This window comes from Salvelinus sp. IW2-2015, unplaced genomic scaffold, assembly GCF_002910315.2.
Source record: "Salvelinus sp. IW2-2015 unplaced genomic scaffold, ASM291031v2 Un_scaffold3006, whole genome shotgun sequence".
In the NCBI taxonomy this organism is placed as follows: domain Eukaryota; kingdom Metazoa; phylum Chordata; class Actinopteri; order Salmoniformes; family Salmonidae; genus Salvelinus; species Salvelinus sp. IW2-2015.
The window spans coordinates 48,688-69,535 of record NW_019944298.1 but is presented as its reverse complement, the minus strand read 5'-3'; the positions used below and the strand labels follow the sequence as shown (position 1 = coordinate 69,535).

The 20,848-nt window shown below is 42.5% G+C and overlaps 1 pseudogene; it reads left to right on the top strand.

Annotated features, from left to right (window-relative positions):
- The first annotated feature begins 2,001 nt into the window (after positions 1–2,001).
- Positions 2,002–20,589, top strand: LOC112075154 (ephrin-A2-like; annotated as a pseudogene).
- Positions 20,590–20,848: the final 259 nt, after the last annotated feature.

Here is a 20,848-nt window from a genome sequence, read left to right as displayed (position 1 = left end):
TGGTTGATGGTTAGTTTATTATTATTTAGGTTATGCACTGGTTAGTTAATGGGTTAGTTTATTATTAATTTTATTTAGGTTATGATGGTTAGAATGGTTAGTTATTATTAATTTATTTAGGTTATGATTGGTCAGAATGGTTTAGTTTTATTAAAAATGTTTAGGTTAGGATGTTTTACTTTATTCAAATCACAATTTTTATTGGGTCACATACACATTTGGGTGGCATGTAGCGAAATGCTTGTTTATCATTTATTTAGTTATGATGGTTAGAATGGTTAGTTTATTATTTATTTTCGGTTATCATGTTAGTTTATAATTAATTTATTTCGGTTATGATGGTTAGAATGGTTAGTTTATTATTAATTAAATTTAGTTATGATGGTTTAGAATGGTTAGTTTATAATACATTTATTTTGGTTATGATGGTTTTAGAATGGTTAGTTATTATTAATTTAATTTCGGTTATGATGGTTAGATATAGTTTTAAATTACACAGTAGCAGACCCAGTTATGCTAGTAGATGTAATTATTTTAACAGCTGTATGTTGGTTTATATTGGTTATGAATGGGGTATATATATATAGGTCTGTTTCAACAAATAAGTATTTATTCTTACAATACTCTATACTAAGAAATGTAGTAATACCTTAATTGTAACAAAAAGGTGTTGTAAATAACTTTGATTACACCGACTTGAATTTGTAAAGCTGTAGTAACTGGATTGACAGTGTATAATCTAACCCTAACCTGTCAGTAATTATCCTAACCCATGTTTATGTATATGTGGATACTACAGTTTAATTACAGCTGAACTAAGCGGTTCAGAGCCGCGAGAGCAGTGAGTCAGACACTGTCCCCAAGAGTAGAGCTGAGAGACTCTGCCAGCTCAGAGTGAGAGAGGGAGGGAGGGGAAGGGGAGAAAGAGGGAGGTATGGGTAGAGGAGGGCGAGAAGGAGGTGAACACGAGCAGTGGCGAGAATTCTGGCAGCAGTGGGAGCTGAGAATCGAATTCACCACGAAGGAGTTGTTTGGTCACCTGTGAAGAGACCCCTGTTGGAAGGATTCGGCCACGTTATTCACTCTGTCCGGTCTGTCTCTCAGCCAGTCTGTGTGTGTGTCCTCTGCCAGTCTGTGTGTGTGCTCTGCCAGTCCTCGTGTTGTGTTGATCGCGTAAAGGAACATTGTGGAGTGGGGTGGACTCATGGAGCTGAATTGGATTTTACATCCAAATCAGCAGAAAGCAGACAGAAGAGGAACTTTGGACGGGATAGGAGTGTGATTAGCTGGTGATCTCTGATAAAAACGAGCAGCATAACAGGACCCAACACCACTCTCTACTGAGGAAACGATTAACCTGTGCGTGGTTTTATTGGACGACGCGAACGACATAGAAGAATATTCAAATTGGACCCTCCCTTAATGAAGGGAGGTGTTCAGGACAGATAGAAAACTGGTCAGTACGCTCGAAACATCTTACCTTCAGCAGCCAAACAGAATCTGTTTACTGGGTATATGGTCAGTACCGAAACAGAATCTGTTACTGGGGTAAAACTGGTCAGTACTCTTGAAACAGAATCTGTTACTGGAGTAACTGGTCAGTACGAAACAGAATCTGTTACTGGGGTAACTGGTCAGTAACCCTGGAAACAGAATTGTTACTGGGGAAACTGGTCAGATACGAAACAGAATGCTGTTACTCGGGGTAACTGGTCAGTACCGAAACAGAATCTGTTACTGGGGAAACTGGTCAGTACCGAACAGAATCTGTTACTGGGGAAACTGGTCAGTACCCAGAACAGAATCTGTTACTTGGAAACTGGTCAGTACCGAAACAGAATCTGTTACTGGGGTACTGGTCAGTACGAACAGTAATCTGTTACTGGGGAAACTGGTCAAGTACCGAAACAGATATCTGTTACTGGGAAACTGGTCCAGTACCGAAAGCAGAATCTGTTACTGGGGAAACTGGTCAGGTACCGGAAACAGAATCTGGTTACTGGGGTAACTGGTCAGTACCGAAACAGAATCTGTTACTGGGGAAACTGGTCAGTACCGAAACAGAATCTGTTACTGGGGAAACTGGTCAGTACTGAAACATCTTACAGAGGAACCTTCAGTACCAAAACATAATGTCTCACTGAGGAAACTGTTCAGCACTGGAACAACTCCCTGAAGAAACTGTTCAGCACTGGAACCACTCCCTGAGGAAACTGTTAGGAACCAATATATCTCTTACTGAAGACAGTTCAGTCCCAGCGAGCTGAGGGGAGTCAGGATGTTCGGTCCCCGGACGACATTAAACCCAGATTGGATTTGGCTTCGCGTCTCTTTGTGGAGTGGAGGAGAGGAGTGGAGAGAAGAGGTTTCTATTTGTGCTGATAGTGTGTGATCGAAATCGTGAGATGGCTGATAATTAATCTAGCCAGAATTGATAGAAATACAGAAATATGTCAAATAATAACAACGTCTCATCACTGTAATCAATCATCAATGAACAGACAGTGGACTTAAGATAAATGCGTGGATTCAGGAGAATGAAAGTCACTAGTTTGGATGTCATATTCAGGGGAGCACATGTTGTACAATGGGAGGAAAAGTATCAGACCCTGGCAAGAACATAGACACTCTTCCTGTATTGATTGAGATTGAGTGATTTGCGCAACATGCAAGCGCAACAGGTTAGGTTTGTGCATGCTAGCGATTGGTTAGGATAAGGTTAGGTTTGTGCATGCTAGCGATTGGTTAGGATAAGGTTAGCTTTGGGCATGCTAGCAAAGTGGTCAAGGTTCAGGATAAGGTTCGTAAACAAAAACACGCCAAAACAACACACCTGGATTCAAACCACATTACAAAGTCCTGGATTCAAAGTCCTGCACACTACGACCTCTGCCACCCTGTTTCCACTAACAAGCTGGAACAATCGGAATGGACTGGGATCTTTGAATGCCCAGACACTGATTGAGACTGTCCATGCACTGGATATTCCAACTCAACTGTAAGCTAACATAACCAGCGAACACTACTGTGGAGGTGGATCTAACAAGTAGACTTCAAGTGGACACTATGATGTTGTGTGTAACTGGTTTGAGGAGTGTGAGGTGGACGGCTCGGCCTGGTCAGAGGAGTGTGTGTACATGTGTGACGCAGGTGGTTCTGATGTGTCTGACTGTCCTGTCTTCCTGTCTGTACGTCTGGGCTGAAGACCAGATCATCTTCGACCACCATGCTGTCTACTGGAACAGCACGAACCCCAGGTAGGATGATACAGTCTGTGCATGTGTGTGTGTGTGTGTGTGTGTGTGTGTGTGCGTGCGTGTGTGCGCGTGTGTGCGTGCGTGTGGATGCTATAATTGAGCTGAAAGCTCCTTTTGTCTCTGATAGACAATGAGGGCATCATGCCTCCCTCTCTAGTTATTGAGTATAGCTGATAGACACACACACACACTCACTCACTCAGTCACTCACTCACTCACTCACACGCAGACACTGCTGTGGCTAGCTGGGTCTCATTGACATGGTGCAGAGCAGCTTCGCTCTGTCAGTCTAATGAATTCTGACAGACTGGACAGCCTCCCCCTCCCTCCCTGCCTCCCCCTCCCTCCATCCCTTCTCTGTCTCTTTCAGGTACAATATAATAAAACAGTGAAAGTGGCTCCTCTCTATCACGGTTGAATTACCACTAAACCGGCTAACAGCGCCTGGTTCCCCTGCAACACACAACACACACACCCGACGCTGCTTGATTTAGTTCAGCTAAAGCTCCTGGTCTCTTCCACAAGTGCTCAAATATTTAACAGGCAAGGAGGAAGACTCTTCCTCTCTCTCTCCTCTCTTTTTCTCTCGCGTCTCTTTTCCTTCTTTTTTTTCCCTCTCACTCTGCTTTCCCCTCCTCCTCTGTCCAATGTTGCTAACATCAGAACAACATGCTTTGGTTTGTGCAATTTAATTGTTATATCGGCTGAACTAATGTGTGATGGAAAGGTTGATGGAAAAGTTTGTTTATACCGATACAAATGAAGCAGATTGAGTTTGAAAACCACACACACCCACACACACACACACACACACACCACAACACACACAACACACAACACACCACAACACACACACACACACACACACACACACAAGCACACACACACACACACACATACACACACACACACCAACCTTGTTTCTGCAAAACACACATGCACACACACACACATTCCTGTCTCGCTATAGCCTCAGAGACATAGCCACATCTAATCCCAGGGTTTATCCTTCAAAGTAATTATTTTCTTCTCCTCCCTTTTTCCGCCCCATCCCGTTTCCTCGCCATCCCGATTCCTCCCCACCTTGTTTCCTCCTGAACCTGTTTCCTCCCCATCCCGTTTTCTCCCCATCCCGTTTCCTCCCTATCCCGTTTCCTCCTGATCCCGTTTTCTCCCCATCACGTTTTCTCCTCTCTCTTCTGGGAGGCTTTGTGGTTCTCTCCATCCTCCTCCAGAGGTCCCTAATGATGGTTGCAGAGGGTTTCATGCTGTGGGATGGATGTCCTCAGAGAGAAACTGAACGGGGAAGATAGTGTGTATGTCTGTCTGTGTGTGTGTCTGTGTGTGCAGAAAGGCCTACTCTCCTCTCAACTGTGTCAGACACACAGACTTAGCCATGTGCAGTCTCTCCTGTCCTCTGCGCCACATTCACATCCATGTATCTGTCTCGCCCTTGCCCCYCAAGACACACACACACACACTTTCTCTACTGTCCCCTGTGGCATACACATATATATCTTTCAGTTTGTTCTGACATACACATCTTTACTATACACTTACATGTAACAGCAAACCTTTGTGTGTTTGTGTGTGTGTGTCTCTATCTTACTGTCTTCTCTGTTCGACATGAAACAGCCTCTGTCTGCCTGTCTGTCTCTCTGTCTGTCTGTCTTCCTTTTATTCCCACTATGACTGATGTACATCAGTTATGACAAACACTTCTAAACAACAGAAAAGAAACAGGAGACGACAACAAAAGCCTGTTAATGTCTCTGACCTGATTACAATACAATAATCAAAGCTTATGTTATGTGTGTTTGTGTAAGCTCTCAGTACACCATTTTTACAGAGTGAGAGAGAGGGAGGGAGGGAGACAGAGATTGCAAGGAGAGAAGGAGAAGAGTTGTGAAGCGAGAGATGGATGAGAAAAATTATGTGGAGAGAGACAGGAAGAGATGTTTTGCTGGTGTACACGATCTGTTTTCCACTTGGTTTAGCTTCACAGGTGATGTTAAACGTCTATAAAACATTTAAGGTCAGGACTCGGAACAACTTTCACTCAGCAAACTTTGTTAGGAAATCTCTGTTTTTAGTGGTGTGTGTGTGTTTGATATTGCAATCACATCACCACTCATGATACATTTTAAAAGATGGAGGCACTTGTCTGAAATATCCCCTTATTCTTGATCTGATCTCGCTTCACTGACAGGTCGTTCTTGAATTACGGTGACATTTGGGCGTGGCACTTTGGGAAAAATAGTACTTAATTCTAGATGTGTATTTATTTAAATGTATTTAGTCACATCTTCCCATTGTAAATCAACTAATATGGTACCTTAATGACTTTAAATAACGTTTACATTGTGCCACCAGTAGGAGTATTAACACCAATGAGGGTAACACCAATGTGTCACGTGCTCCCTCTCCGGCCTCTAGCTCACCAGGCTGCTCGTTATGGCGCACACCTGTCATCATCGGTACACGCACCAGCGCCTCATCAGACTCACCTGGACTCCATCACTTCCCTGATTACATTTACATTTAAGTCATTTAGCAGACGCTCTTATCCAGAGCGACTTACAAATTGGAAAGTTCATACATATTCATCCTGGTCCCCCCGTGGGAATTGAACCCACAACCCTGGCGTTGCAAGCGCCATGCTCTACCAACTGAGCCACACGGGACTAAGATTACCTTCCCTATATATGTCACTCCCTTTGGTTCCTTCCCCAGGCATCATTGTTTCTGTTYCAGTTCATGTCTGTGCATTGTTTGTGTTTCTTGTTTTTGTATTTAGTTGCTTTTATGTATTTAAACACTCACTCCCTGAACTTGCTTCCCGACTCTCAGCGCACTCGTTACACAATGAGACATTTTAGGTTGAGGTTTTTCTGAAATGGAGACCACAAATGCTGAAATCTAAGGTCATCAATCATTTAAAAAGAATGTACTGAAGTGATATGATTCATCATTTTGCTCACAATGATATTTCCCTTCATTTAAATTCACTAACACCAAGTGGCACTTTGGATTGAGACACACCACATGATTAATGGAATCTTCAAATGTATGACGTACTTAAAGGGTGTGTTTAGCTAATAATTGTATTTAATATAGACCCCTCCCTGATAACAGTTTGCCACTGGAGAGAATGCTCAAGGTTCTTGTATATCTTTCTAATCATTGATTTTCAAGGCGGTAACCAATGAAATAACACTGAGGGACACACATTATACTGGTAACTTCATAGCCTTCTTTGTTTTTATTGATCTATACAATACCTGATAGTAGATGTCAAAGATAGGAGATAGATACAAGATATCTGGTGTACTGTATTAGAAACACAATATACTAGAGATATTAGATGGAAACATTCAATATTACATAGAAATAGATAAGAGATGGAAAGAAGGTATTCGACGCAGACGCACGTCAGCACACACGACAATGAAATGACAGGAGTGAGAAAGGAAAGAAGTAGAGAAATAGACTATTAGAAAGGCAGGGACAAAGACAGAGGAGATAAAGAGATTACAGGAGGAGATATAGGAGGAGTGTGTGAGGTATGAGTTGTGGCGTACGGCTGTGGAGTTGCATACTCACTGTTTGATCACACACACTTCAAACGCACACTTCTGTCTTCTTTCCAGATCCCAGAACTGTGTGTCTTTGTGTGTGTGTGTGTGTGTGTGTGTGTGTGTGTGTGTGTGTGTGTGTGTGCGTGTTAGAGATGGTGCACTGTTCTAAAGCTGGGTCTCCTAAAAAACTAGACTGCTGAGAAAGTGGCGGTGCAGCTACCTTCTAACATTACTAACAGCTTTACACTGGGCTTCTTAAAGGGATAGTTCACCCAAATGATTAAATGCCTTATTAGTTTCCTTACCCAGAAAGCGGTCCTATGGACAAGGACAGACTGTAATCCATGCTTTGGGTGTGTTTACTCATGGTGACCAACCACTAACTTTAAGCATTAGTGTGTGTGTGTGTGTGATTGTTTTGGAAAGGGATTGTGATAGCTTATTATTCTGAAGTTTTTCTTGCTGTCTACATCTGTGAGAGAAACACAATTGGAGAGAAAATACTTGTCTGTTTGAGAGAGAGGTTTTCAGAGATGTGTGTGTGTGTGCCACAGCTGGTGAGGAAATGCTCCCAGCAACATCTCCTCATTGGTTCAGAGTTCAAAGGCTGTTTTCTCTCTGGTTGGGGAGAGAGGGAATTACCCCCCCCCCCACACACACTGCTGTCTTTATTAGTCTTGAGGAGGTGATGAGGCACAATTTCTCTCTCTCTCTCTCCCTCCTTCTTTCTCACTAATTCGGAGAGACTGCCTGGATGTATAATTCATGTTCTCTCTGCCATCCTCATTCAGGTGTGTGTGTGTGCGTGCGTGCATACGTGCACGGTGCTATTTTGCAAATGTACTATTCAGCTTTAACATGTTTCAGCTGTGAAGAAGAATATCTCCTGTAATGCTTCCACATTCGTCTCTAAGCTAGCTTACTACCCCCCCCCCCCACACACACACTAACCTCAGCTGTAACCCTGTACTCTACAAATCATTTATACTTTAGAATTTTTTTACACAGTCAGATGGATAAATAATGTATTAATGATCCATCTAACTACAAGAGTGTCAAATTATTTAGAAATGTTCTATGTTTTGTACATAGACATTGATAAAAGTGTTTTAGCCAAATGCTTTCTCTAAACTACCGTCAAATCACTTAGACTTTCAAATGTATAGGCTGATGGTTAATATTTTATTAATCTCTCAAGATGACATTTCAGTAGAGAAAGCTGAGTGACATAAGAGGGTTAAAAGTAGAAACGTGTTAAATCATTTGAAGAGAAAAGAGGAAGTTTATACAGTGAGCAGAAAATGGGTTAGAGAAGGATGCTGGTTGTCTGGTTAGAGAATCCTCTATAGATGGTGGTTGTCTGGTTAGAGAATCCTCTATAGGTGCTGGTTGTCTGGTTAGAGAATCCTCTATAGTGGTGGTTGTCTGGTTAGAGAATCCTCTATAGATGGTGGTTGTCTGGTTAGAGAATCTCTATAGGTGCTGGTTGTCTGGTTAGAGAATCCTCTATAGGTGGTGGTTGTCTGGTTAGAGAATCTCTATAGGTGCTGGTTGTCTGGTTAGAGAATCCTCTATAGGTGCTGGTTGTCTGGTTAGAGAATCCGCTATAGGTGCTGGTTGTCTGGTTAGAGAATCCTCTATAGATGCTGGTTGTCTGGTTAGAGAATCCTCTATAGATGCTGGTTGTCTGGTTAGAGAATCCTCTATAGATGCTGGTTGTCTGGTTAGAGAATCCTCTATAGATGCTGGTTGTCTGGTTAGAGAATCTCTATAGATGCTGGTTGTCTGGTTAGAGAATCCTCTATAGATGCTGGTTGTCTGGTTAGAGAATCTCTATAGGTGGTGGTTGTCTGGTTAGAGAATCTCTATAGGTGCTGGTTGTCTGGTTAGAGAATCCTCTATAGATGCTGGTTGTCTGGTTAGAGAATCCTCTATAGGTGTGGTTGTCTGGTTAGAGAATCCTCTATAGATGCTGGTTGTCTGGTTAGAGAATCCTCTATAGATGCTGGTTGTTGGTTAGAGAACCTCTATAGTGCTGGTTGTCTGGTTAGAGAATCTCTATAGATGCTGGTTGTCTGGTTAGAGAATCCTCTATAGGTGGTGGTTGTCTGGTTAGAGAATCCTCTATAGGTGGTGGTTGTTGGTTAGAGAATCCTCTATAGGTGGTGGTTGTCTGGTTAGAGATCCTCTATAGATGCTGGTTGTCTGGTTAGAGAATCCTCTATAGATGCGGTTGTCTGGTTAGAGAATCCTCTATAGATGCTGGTTGTCTGGTTAGAGATCTCTAGAGATGCTGGTTGTTGGTATGAGATCCTCTATAGGTGGTGGTTGTCTGGTTAGAGAATCCTCTATAGGTGGTGGTTTGTCTGGTTAGAGAATCCTCTATAGGTGCTGGTTGTCTGCTTAGAGAATCCTCTATAGGTGGTGGTTGTCTGGTTAGAGAATCCTCTATAGATGCTGGTTGTCTGGTTAGAGAATCCCTATAATTGGTGGTTGTCTGGTTAGAGAATCCTCTTATAGGTGGTGGTTGTCTGGTTAGAGAATCCTCTATAGATGCTGGTTGTCTGGTTGAGAGAATCCGCTATAGATGGTGGTTGTCTGGTTAGAGAATCCTCTATAGATGGTGGTTGTCTGGTTAGAGAATCCTCTATAGATGCTGGTGTCTGGTTAGAGAATCCTCTATAGATGCTGGTTGTCTGGTTAGAGAATCCTCTATGATGCTGGTTGTCTGGTTAGAGAATCCTCTATGATGCTGGTTTGTCTGTTAGAGAATCCTCTATAGGTGGTGATTGTCTGGTAAAGGGTTGGTTGGGGGTTATGTGGTAAAGGTGTTAGGTTGGTGGTTTCTCTGGTAAAGGGTTGGGTTGGGGGTTGTCTGGTAAGGGTTGGTTGTGGTTTCTCTGGTAAAGGGTTGGGTTGGGGGTTGTCTGGTAAGGATTGGGGTGGTGGTTGTCTGGTAAAGGGTTGGGGTGTGGTTGTCTGGTAAAGGGTTGGGGGTAGAAGGGAGTTATGGTTGCTTGTTTTCTGGTAAAGTGTTACGGGGCATGTCAGTGTTTGGAGTTATTATAAAACAGAATTTATATTATTGATCAAAGATGTGGCAAACTGCCCGCAGATATAACCTCATTTTGATATGGACGTGTGTGTTGTGTGTTCGATATGGATTTAGTGAAGAGCCTCTAAGTGTTTTCCAGCTTTGAGTGATTAAGTCAGGCTACTTCAGTAGACACACATGAGGAGGGTGGGTGGAGAGAGGGATGGAGGAGAGAGAGGAGAGGGGTGGGGCGATGAGGGGAAAATCTTATGTTTATGTCAGTTGGTTAATCAGTTAGTTAGTCGTCAGTCAATCAGACAAATGTGAAGCATCTACTGTGAGATTCAATTATACAATTTCATAAAAATACTGGAGCAGTTACATACTTTTAGTCAATTTTATTTCAATAAGCTTCCGCACCTCTCATACCCGGGAGGGGTAGTACCGTACAAAACTAGTCCGGAGAGGAGAGAGGGATAAAAGAGGAGAGTGCAGAGGGATATGAGAGGAGAGTGTAGAGGGATATGAGAGGGAGTGTCGAGGGATATGAGAGGAGAGTGTCGAGGGATATGAGAGGAGATGTCGAGGGATATGAGAGGAGAGTGTAGAGGGATTGAGAGGAGAGTGTAGAGGATATGAGGGAGAGTGCAGAGGGATATGAGAGGAGAGTGCAGAGGGATATGAGAGGAGAGTGCAGAGGGATATGAGAGGAGAGTGTAAGGGATATGAGGAGGAGAGTGTAGAGGGATATGAGAGGAGAGTGTAGAGGGATATGAGAGGAGAGTGTAGAGGGATATGAGAGGAGAGTGCAGAGGGATATGAGAGGAGAGTGTAGAGGGATATGAGAGGAAGAGAGTGCAGAGGGATATGAGGAGAGTGTGAGGGGATATGAGAGGAGGAAGTGGTGGTGAGAGAAGAAGTTGAGAAAGTTGCTGAAGGTCATCTGAGAGCTCGGGTAGGACCAATCAAAAAACAAATCTGTCAGCCAATCAAATCTGTCAGCCAATCAAAGCCCAGTCCTGTATCATATTCTTCAATCGACAAACACACACACCGCAGGGAAATGCAAGTAAGTGAACTGTTTCAAACAGAGAGACTAACCTTCATCAGCCTGCTTTATCTGGAAGTTTAACCTACACAATATTAATATGCCACTCTAACACTGGGAGGAGAGGAGCGATCACGGGCTTTGATATGGTAATGAGAGGGTTTACACACACACACACACAACACACACACACACACAACACACACACACACACACACACAACACACACACACACAACACAACACACACACACACCACACACACACACACACACACACACAACACACACAACACACACACACACACACACACGCTGAGTGCGATGGGGCTGTTTACATAAGGGCTGCCTGGGACGAGTGAGAGCGTCATCCTGCAGAAGAGAGAGAAAGAGAGAGGGGGGGTGAGAGGGAGAGAGGAAACAGCCTGTTTGATCTTTTACTGAGGGATGGAGTGAGGATGGTGAAAAGAAATGTTTAGAGAAGAGGAAGGAACAACTGGTAAGAAAGAAAACAGAAGATGGAGAATGAGAAGAGATGGAGGGTAGAAGAAGGACATGGAGCGGAAGATAAGGAGAAGGGGGGAAGAGAGAGAAGAGAAGGAGAAAAGACAAGGAGATGGAGGAAGAGAAAGAGATGGGGGAAGAAAGGAGGAGGAAAGAGAAGAGATGGAGGGAGAGAAGAGAAGGAGATGCTGGGAAAGAAGGAAGGAAGGGAAGAGAAGAAGATGAGAAGAGAAGAAGAGATGGAGGAAGAGAAGGAGATGGAGGGAAGAGAAGAGAAGGAGATTGAGGGAAGAGAAGGAGATGGAGGAAGAATGAAAAGAAGGAGATGGAGGGAAGAAGGAAAGAGAAGGAGATGGAGGGAAGGAAGGAGATGGAGGAAGGGAAGGAGATAGAGGAAAGTGGAGAGGTCATGGTAGGAGAAAGGAAGTAAGACTAGAGGAGAAGGCAAGAATAGAGAGAAGGGGGGGATAAGGATATGGATTCCCCTGTTTCCTCAGTTCAATGTGTCCTCTTTCAGGCTCTTAATCTACATTAACACACACACACGCTGCCTTCATGTCCGCACTCAGTCCTTAAAATAAATTGTGTGTGTGGTGTGTTGTGTTGTGGGTGGGTGTGCAAGTGTGTGACTGTGTGACTATGTGACTATGTGTGTGTGTGTATGAGGGGTTGTAACCAAGGTCAAAAACCACTTAAGTTGTCTGTCTTATGTAACCCCCCCAGTCCTATTCCCCCGCTATGTCTGTGTCTGGCTGCATACTAAGGTGGAACACACACAGACACACATTCTTTTAAAGCGAAAGGGTGTGAGATTTAGCATGGTGTGCAGATTCCACCACAACCCTATACAAGGATTAAAATGAGAGCGCCAGAGGAACACACACATCGCTTCTTTAACGACACACTCTCCTAGCTATCCTGTATCAGTTGTTGAGGGGTATTCTCTTCCTCCCCCTATCCCCTTCCTCCTCTTTCCTCTCTTCATCTCGCCATTAGGCCACAGGCTAAGGAGGTGTGTCTTTGTGTGCATGTGTTTCTTTGTGTGGTGGTTTTGTGTGTGTGTGTTGTGTGTGTGTGTGTTTAAAGGAGAGAAACAGCAGAGCTAGCAGTAGTTAATTAATACACATCAAAAGAACCATTAAATATGAAACAGCTACACAAGCACAGCCAACAGCAGGCAACAGTTTGGCTGACCTGAAATTCACACAAGAGCTTAGCTGTGGTGTGTGTGTGTGTGTGTGTGTGTGTGTGTGTGTGTGTGTGTGTGTGTGTGTGTGTGTGTGTGTGTGGTGTGTGTGTGTGTGTGTGTGTGTGTGTGTTGTGTCTTTGTGTGTTGTCTGTGTGTGTGTGTCTGTGTGTGTGTGTGTGTTAAATGTGAATTTTCAGAATATATCTTACCCTTCTGCCCAACACTCTACTTTGTTAACAAGAAAAATATTTATTTATACACTTTTAGTCTCTTTACCTTTATATATCTATTTATAATTAGTGCAGTCAATATCTCTATCAATCATGTACTACAGTTGAAGTCGGAAGTTTACATAACCTTAGCCAAATACATTTAAACTCAGTTTTTGACAATCCTACATTTAACTCCTAGTAAGATTCCTTCTTAGGTCAGTTAGGATCACCACTTTATTTTAAGAGTGTGAAATATCAGAATAATTGTAGAGAGAATGATTTATTTCAGCATTTATTTATTTCATCACATTCCAGTGGGCAGAAGTTTATCCTCACTCAATAGTATTTGGTAGCATTAACTTTTAAATTGTTTAACTTGTCAAAACGTTTCGGGTAGCCTTCCACAAGCTTCCCACAATAAGTTGGGTGAAATTTTGGCCCATCACTCCTGACAGAGCTGGTGTACTGAGTCAGGTTTGTACACACGCTTTTTCAGGTCTGCCACAAATTCTCTATGGGATTGAGGTCAGGGCTTTGTGATAGCAATCCAAATACCTTGACTATGTTGTCCTTAAACCATTTTGCCAAACTTTGGAAGTATGCTTGGGGTCATTGTCCATTTGGAAGAACCCATTTGCAACCAAGCTTAACTTCCTGACTGATGTCTTGAGATGTTGCTTCAATATATCCACATAATTTTCCTGCTCATGATGCCATTTATTTGTGAAGTGCACCAGTCCTCCTGGAGCAAAACACCCCCACAACATGATGCTGCCACCCCGTGCTTCTCGGTTTGGGATGGTGTTCTTCGGCTTGCAGCCTGCCCCCTTTTTCCTCCAAACATAACGATGGTCATTATGCCAAACAGTTCTTTTTGTTTCATCAGACAGAGGGACATTTCCTCCAAAAAGTACGATCTTTGTCCCATGTGGCAGTTGCAAACCGTAGTCTGGCTTTTTATGGCTTTTTCCTTGCTGAGCGGACTTTCAGATTGTCGATATAGGACTCATTTTACTGTGGATTAACATTTTTACCTGTTTCCTCCAGCATCTTCACAACGTCATTTGCTGTTTTTCTGGGATTGATTTGCACTTTTCGCACCAAAGTACGTCATCTCTAGGTAGACATGAACGCGTCTCCTTCCTGAGTGGTATGAAGGCTGCATGGTCCCAATCGTGTTTATCTTGCGTACTATTGTTTGTACAGATGAACGTGGTACTTCAGGGTTTGGAAATTGCTCCCAAGGGTGAACCAGACGTGTGGAGGTCTACAATTTTTTTTCTGTGGTCTTGGCTGATTTGTTTTGATTTTCCCATGATGTCAAGCAAAGAGGCACTGAGTTTGAAGGTAGGTCCTTAATACATCCACAGGTACACCTCCAATTGACTCAAATGATGTCAATTAGCCTAGCAGAAGCTTCTAAGGCCATGACATCATTTTCTGGAATTTTCCAAGCTGTTTAAAGGCACAGTAAACTCCTCTTACTATCTCTGTCAATCCTGTTACCATCTCTGTCAATCCTGTTACCATCTCAAACAGTCCTGTTACTATCTCAATCAGTCCTGTTACTATCTCTATCAGTCCTGTAACCATCTCTATCAGTCCTGTTACCATCTCAAACAGYCCTGTTACTATCTCAATCAGTCCTGTTACTATCACAGTCAGTCCTGTTTCTATCTCAGTCAGTCTTTTTACTATCTCATTCTTGTTACTATCTCAATCAGTCCTGTTCCTATCAGGTCATGTTACTATCTATCAGTCAGCCCTGTGTACTAGTAGTACAGTCAGTTGTCTTAGACTATCTCAATCCATGCCTGGTTAGCTATAGTCGTTCAGTGCTGTTACTATAGTCATCAAGTCCTGTTACTATCAAAGATCAGCCTACACGTGTACTTGATAGTCCGGTCATTCTGTTACGTATGTCAATCCGTCTGGTTAGATATAGGCGTGGGCAGTCGTCTGTTACTATTGGTCAATCAGTTCTGCTTTACTGGGATAGTCAGGTCCTGTTACTATAGTCAGTCAGTCCTGTTACTATCTCAATCAGTCCTGTTACTATAGTCAGTCAGTCCTGTCACTATCTCAATCATCCCTGTTAGGCTACTCTCTCTAACTCACCCCCAATATTGGGTATGTAACAGAATATACTTAGGCCGGGATTCAATCCGTTCGCACATTGAAACACGCTTGGCATTTAAAGGTCATTTCCGATTGAGCAATGTGGGAACATTGCCTGTAATGCACGATTGGATTGAATCCATCCCTTATTCAGATTACGTCTACATCTCCACCAGTGAATAGCTCGCAATGTCAAGAACATAAATGGTAGTAAATTAACAAAATAAAAATCTGATTATATGAAACCCCATGAGGCTAGAGAGTTGCATTATTTTGACYGGCCAGCTATGTGTGTAGATCTTCCCATTTTACTATTGGTTTTCATTCTCAGGGTTGAAAACGGAAAGAGTGGAACAGAGCTGCTACACTATGGGCGTCGCTTGATGTCTGTGTGTGTTTCCCCCTGAGCGGATGCCTATTTCTAGATCGGTGGGGGGCAAGGTTTGGCCACTGGAGGAGAAAAGCTGCGTTTCTGTTGTAGAGAAGAAATCCTCACAACCTAAACCCTTCACACACACGCACACACAATGAAGCACACACACACAATGAAGCACATACACACACGGGTCTTTCTATAAACTAGGGTACCAGTGAGGATTTCTTATACTGGACAACTTGATAATAATCTGCCATTTTTTTTCATGTCATTACATTAAGATACAGTATAAGGGGGATCATACACTACATGTCAAGAGCTTGCAAAGCTGTCATCAAGGCAAAGGTTGACTACTTCGAAGAACACTTTTTGGGTTGCTACATGATTCCATGTGTTATTTCATAGTTTTGATGTCTTCACTATTATTCTACAATGTAGAAAATAGTAAAAAGAAAAACCATTGAATGAGTAGGTGTCCAAACCTTTGACTGGTACTGTAGGTCCAGAATATTTTGGTGTCTCATTCCTGAGTCTAACTGTGCGCAATTGTGTAAAATAGATTATTGCGCAACACGTAACACTCTTCCTATTAATTATTCTGGATATAATGACGACAAATTACATAGCCTAGTGGGCTTATTCACAACATGATCTGGTAATGAAATACATGACAAATCCATTTTATTTTCCATGTTACACCTGCCATTTTAAACAACAAGGGGCTTGAAGTAGCCCACCAGAACATGAATTTGGAGCTCAGAAATTCAAKTACTAGAAYATGCCTACCTTGAGTTGAAAATCTGACATTTCCTCAATTTGGGGCTCGAAAATTTCTTCTAATTATTGAAGCCAATTTATAAATCCTCCTGCTCCCATATAATTATCTGTGATTTCATTTTTTATCTGTTTTTGCCACTCGTTTGTTTCCCGCCGCAACTATGTTGCCGTAAAATCACGTGCAGTTGTTATGAGGACGACAACATCTARTGAAAAATCGCCATGCATGCATCCGATCTATTTAGTCAGGCAATGTCCACATTATTCTCACATATTTTAGAATGTAATAATAATAATTAGAATATCAAGGCCTAAAAAAGTATTTTTCTTAAAGTTGTAATGACCTACATTTTCTTTTGCACTTTTTGGGTGGATGGGGGTTCTATATTAGGCCCTACATGTACAATTATATAAATTGTACAATTGTTTAACATTGTTGACATCCTCGAAAAGGACAATAGAGTGCTTGAAAACGTCCCTGAACGTTCTTGAATTAGACTTCCCAGTGTCTGTATGAACCCTACTTAAAGGATGTATAGTCCTAGTCCTGTGTTGTTGTATAGGTGGAGTAATGGGCTAATTTGTATGTATTCCCTTTTATTCCTCTAAGTACACATGTGGAACTGCATGAAAATCCTTTTGATCTTGTTTCAAACCATTTAGAAATGTTTTGCCCAATGTCACACTGGCCTCATTATTTATAGAAAGACCCACATACATTTTCAGCAGAAAGTAGAGTTGTGCGCATGTGTTTGTATCTTTGTGTAATGTGTGTGTGTGTGTGTGTGTGTGTGTATCCACTTAGTCACGGTGGTTGAGCACTCTGATTAATGCTTACAGACAGACAACAGATGGGGGAGAGAGGTGAGATATGAGGGGATAGAGGATATAGATCGTGGAGGACAGGGAGTTGGGAGAGAGATATGAGGACTGGGATAGAGAGAGAAACAGAAGCAAGGAGAGAGAGAGAGAGAAAGAGAGAGACAGAGGACAGCGAGATGGAAAGAGAAAGCAGTGTAAATCCATCCTAACCCTGTGGTTGTGTTGTGCAGTGTTTTAACCATGTTGTTGTGTTGCGGTCTAGGTTCCACCATGACTACAGGGTTGCGGTCAATATAAATGACTACCTCGACATCTACTGTCCATTCTACACCAATGGCCCTCCGGCTCACGGTCGATGGAGCGCCTATATTCCTGCAATTCTGGTCAAACACCAGAGGCCGAGACACTGTCTCGTCCGACCGGCAACGGGGTCACAAACGTCTGAGAAAGTAGTCAACCGTCCTACGTGTGTCCTGACGGTCCCCTGCGTTCTCAGAAAAGTTGCCAGCTGTTTACGCCTTTCCCTGGGCTTCGAGTTCAGGCCAGGACACGAATACTACTATATCTGTGGGCGTACGATTATCGTACCACACAATATAACTAATTATGTGAGCAATAATCTTGTACTACTACAGTACTACCACTATCTAAATATGAGAAATATGTTGTACTGCTGCAGTACTACTACTATAAATGTGAGTAATATCTTGTAACTCTCAGTACTACCACTATAAATAGTGATAATTCTGTACTACTACAGTACTACCACTATAAATGTGAGTAATATCTTGTACTACTACAGTACTACCACTATTAAATGTGAGTAAATATCTTGTACATACAGTACTACGACTATAAATGTGAGCAATATATTGTACTACTACAGTACTACTACTATAAATGTAAGTAATATTTTGTACTACTAGAGTACTACTACTATAAAGTGAGAAAATATTGTACTACTACAGTATACCACTATAAATTTGATAATATCTTGTACTACTACAGTACTACTACTATATAAATGTGAGACATATGTCGTACTACTGCAGTACAACAACAACATATTATGGGGGAGTGAAATTCCATTTAAGTGAATTTGACATAATGCATGACGAAGTACAATTTTTACTTCAATGTAAGTTAGGATTTACTCCTCTTACTGCTACAGTACAACTACTAGTATATGTATTACTACTGCTATGAGGAGAGAGAGAAGAGGAGAACGAGAGAAAGGTAGAGGGAGGGCAGAGGAAGGGTCATGGTTATCCTCTGAGAGCAGATTTTTATGTTGCTCTGAGGTCAGACTTGGCTCTTCTTATCCTCTTACTGTGTGTGTGTGTGTGTGTGTGTGTGTGTGTGTGTGTGGTGTGTGTGTGTGTGTGTGTGTGTGTGTGTGTGTGTGTGTGTGTGTGTGTGTGTGTGTGTGTGTGTGTGTGTCTCCCTTTCAACCCCAGGACACCAGATGTAGTGGGATCACCCAGGTCTAACTTGACCCCATTCACAGTGGTGTAACCGACATAGCAAACTACAAACTATCTCCATCTCATTTTCTTTCCCTCCCTCTTTCTCTGTCAGCGTCTCCTCATCCCAACCATGTAGGGAGGCCGTGTCTGAGGCTGAAGGTGTATGTCAGACCCCCAGGTAAGTCACGCTCTAACTACACACACACACACATACACACACACAAGAGAAGACAGGACAGTAGAAAGACAGATAGAAATCTCTCCTTTAAGTTCTTAATAGAGACATGACTCCTCTCCTTTCAATGTAGTTCCTAATAGAGACATGACTCCTCTCCTTTAATGTATTCCTAATAGACATGACTCCTCTCCTTTCAATGTAGTTCCTAAGAGACATGACTCCTCTCCTTTAATGTATTCCTAATAGACATGACTCCTCTCCTTTCAATGTAGTTCCTAATAGAGATGACTCCTCTCCTTTAATGTAGTTCCTAATAGAGACATGACTCCTCTCCTTTAAATGTAGTTCCTAATAGAGACAGTCCTTCCTTAAATGTAGTTCCTAATAGAGACATGATCCTCTCCTTAAATGTAGTTCCTAATAGGACAGACTCCTCTCCTTTAAATGTAGTTCCTAATAGAGACATGACTCCTCCCTTTAAATGTAGTTCCTAATAGAGACATGACTCCTCTCCTTTAATGTAGTTCCTAATAGAGACATGACTCCTCTCCTTTAAATGTAGTTCCTAATAGAGACATGACTCTCTCCTTTAAATGTAGTTCCTAATAGAGACATGACTCCTCTCCTTTAAATGTATTCCTAATAGAGACATGACTCCTCTCTTTAAATGTGTTCCTAATAGGACATGACTCCTCTCCTTTCAATGTAGTCCTAAGAGACATGACTCCTCTCCTTTAAATGTAGTCCTAATAGAGACATGACTCCTCTCCTTTCAATTGTAGTTCCTAATAGAGATGACTCCTCTCCTTTTCAATGTAGTTCCTAATAGACATGACTCCTCCCTTTAAATGTAGTTCCTAATAGAGACATGACCCTCTCCTTAAATGTAGTTCCCAATAGAGACATGACTCCTCTCCTCTGTAATTACCAGTTTTTTCTGACTCTGACATAGAAACCTCATTTCTTCTAAAGACTTTCTACAATTTCACGTGTGTGGTGTGTGTGTGTGTGTGTGTGTGTGTGTGTGTGTGTGTGTGTGGTGTGTGTGTGTGTGTGGTGTGTGGTGTGGTGTGTATGTGTAACTGTATTAAACTGTAATTGGTTTGCTTAAACGCCCTGCTGAGGTCTTGGTGACATTTGTCTCCTCTCTCTCTTTCTCCTCTTACACTTTCTCTCATTCTCTTTCTCTCTCGCTGTATCTGGAACTCCCAACACTTTCTTATTATTATTCCTGTTATTTTCTGTCTATTTTAGAAATTTTCTCTCCATTCTGTTGTTCTCTCTCCAATCAGTTGGTTCTTTAGATTTCTTTCACTCTCTTTTCAAATGCTTTCTATCATTTTCTCTCCGCTTTCAGATGTTCTGGGCCTTCTCTTGTCTCTCTGTTCTATTCTGTCCCATCTCTCCTTTCAGATGGTTCTGGCCTTCTCTTTCTCTCTGTTCTATTCTGTCCCATCTCTCCTTTCAGATCGTTCTGGCCTTCTCGTTCTCTCTGTTCTATTCTGTCCTCTCTCTCCTTTGATGTTTTCTGTCCTCTGTTCTGTCGTTTTCTTTCTCTCTGTCTGTTCAGACTTCAGTGTTTTCGCTCTCTGTTGAGTCATGCTGTCATTCTCTCTGTCTGTTCCAGGCAGTTCAGGGTTTGACTCTCCAGAGCCCTTTTTGACTGATGGAGCTGCAGACTGGAGCCCAGAGTCCCTGCTAGCCCCAGCCCTAATACCCAGCCTTGCCACACTGCTACTGTGCTTCCTCTCATCGCTGTGACCCCCCCTCCACTGGAGCAAGACCTAGACCAGAGTCTTTGCTGGAAGACTGCCTGTAGGACTGCCTGGCTGGCTGTCCCTCAAATTCCCACACGCTCAGGGAGAAACTCTCTGTCCTGGATTAAAAACCACTGTGGGTCCCCAGGACAAGCATTTACAGCCCCTGGGCTAATTCATGGATGAAGAGCCCCTAGTCTAAACTTAACCCTAACCCCCCCTGGGGTGTCTGAAGGGACATGGATGGGGGGTGGTGGTAGTTGGCTGGACACACGCATGCATGACCACTGTGAATCTGGACTGAACTGACTAAACTGATGGTGTTCTGTTCTGTTTACATGATCACATAATTTAACTGAAGATGGTTCTACGGATGTCATGGTTATATTTGAAATGGACAGTTAATTAGACTTCCAAAGTGCAGATTCTGATCTGACACTCAGAAGCCTTCTGATGGACAGAGAAACAACTCAACTATATTTACTGCTGCAACCCCCAGCCCACAGAGGGAAGAGGAGAAGGAGGGGGAAATAA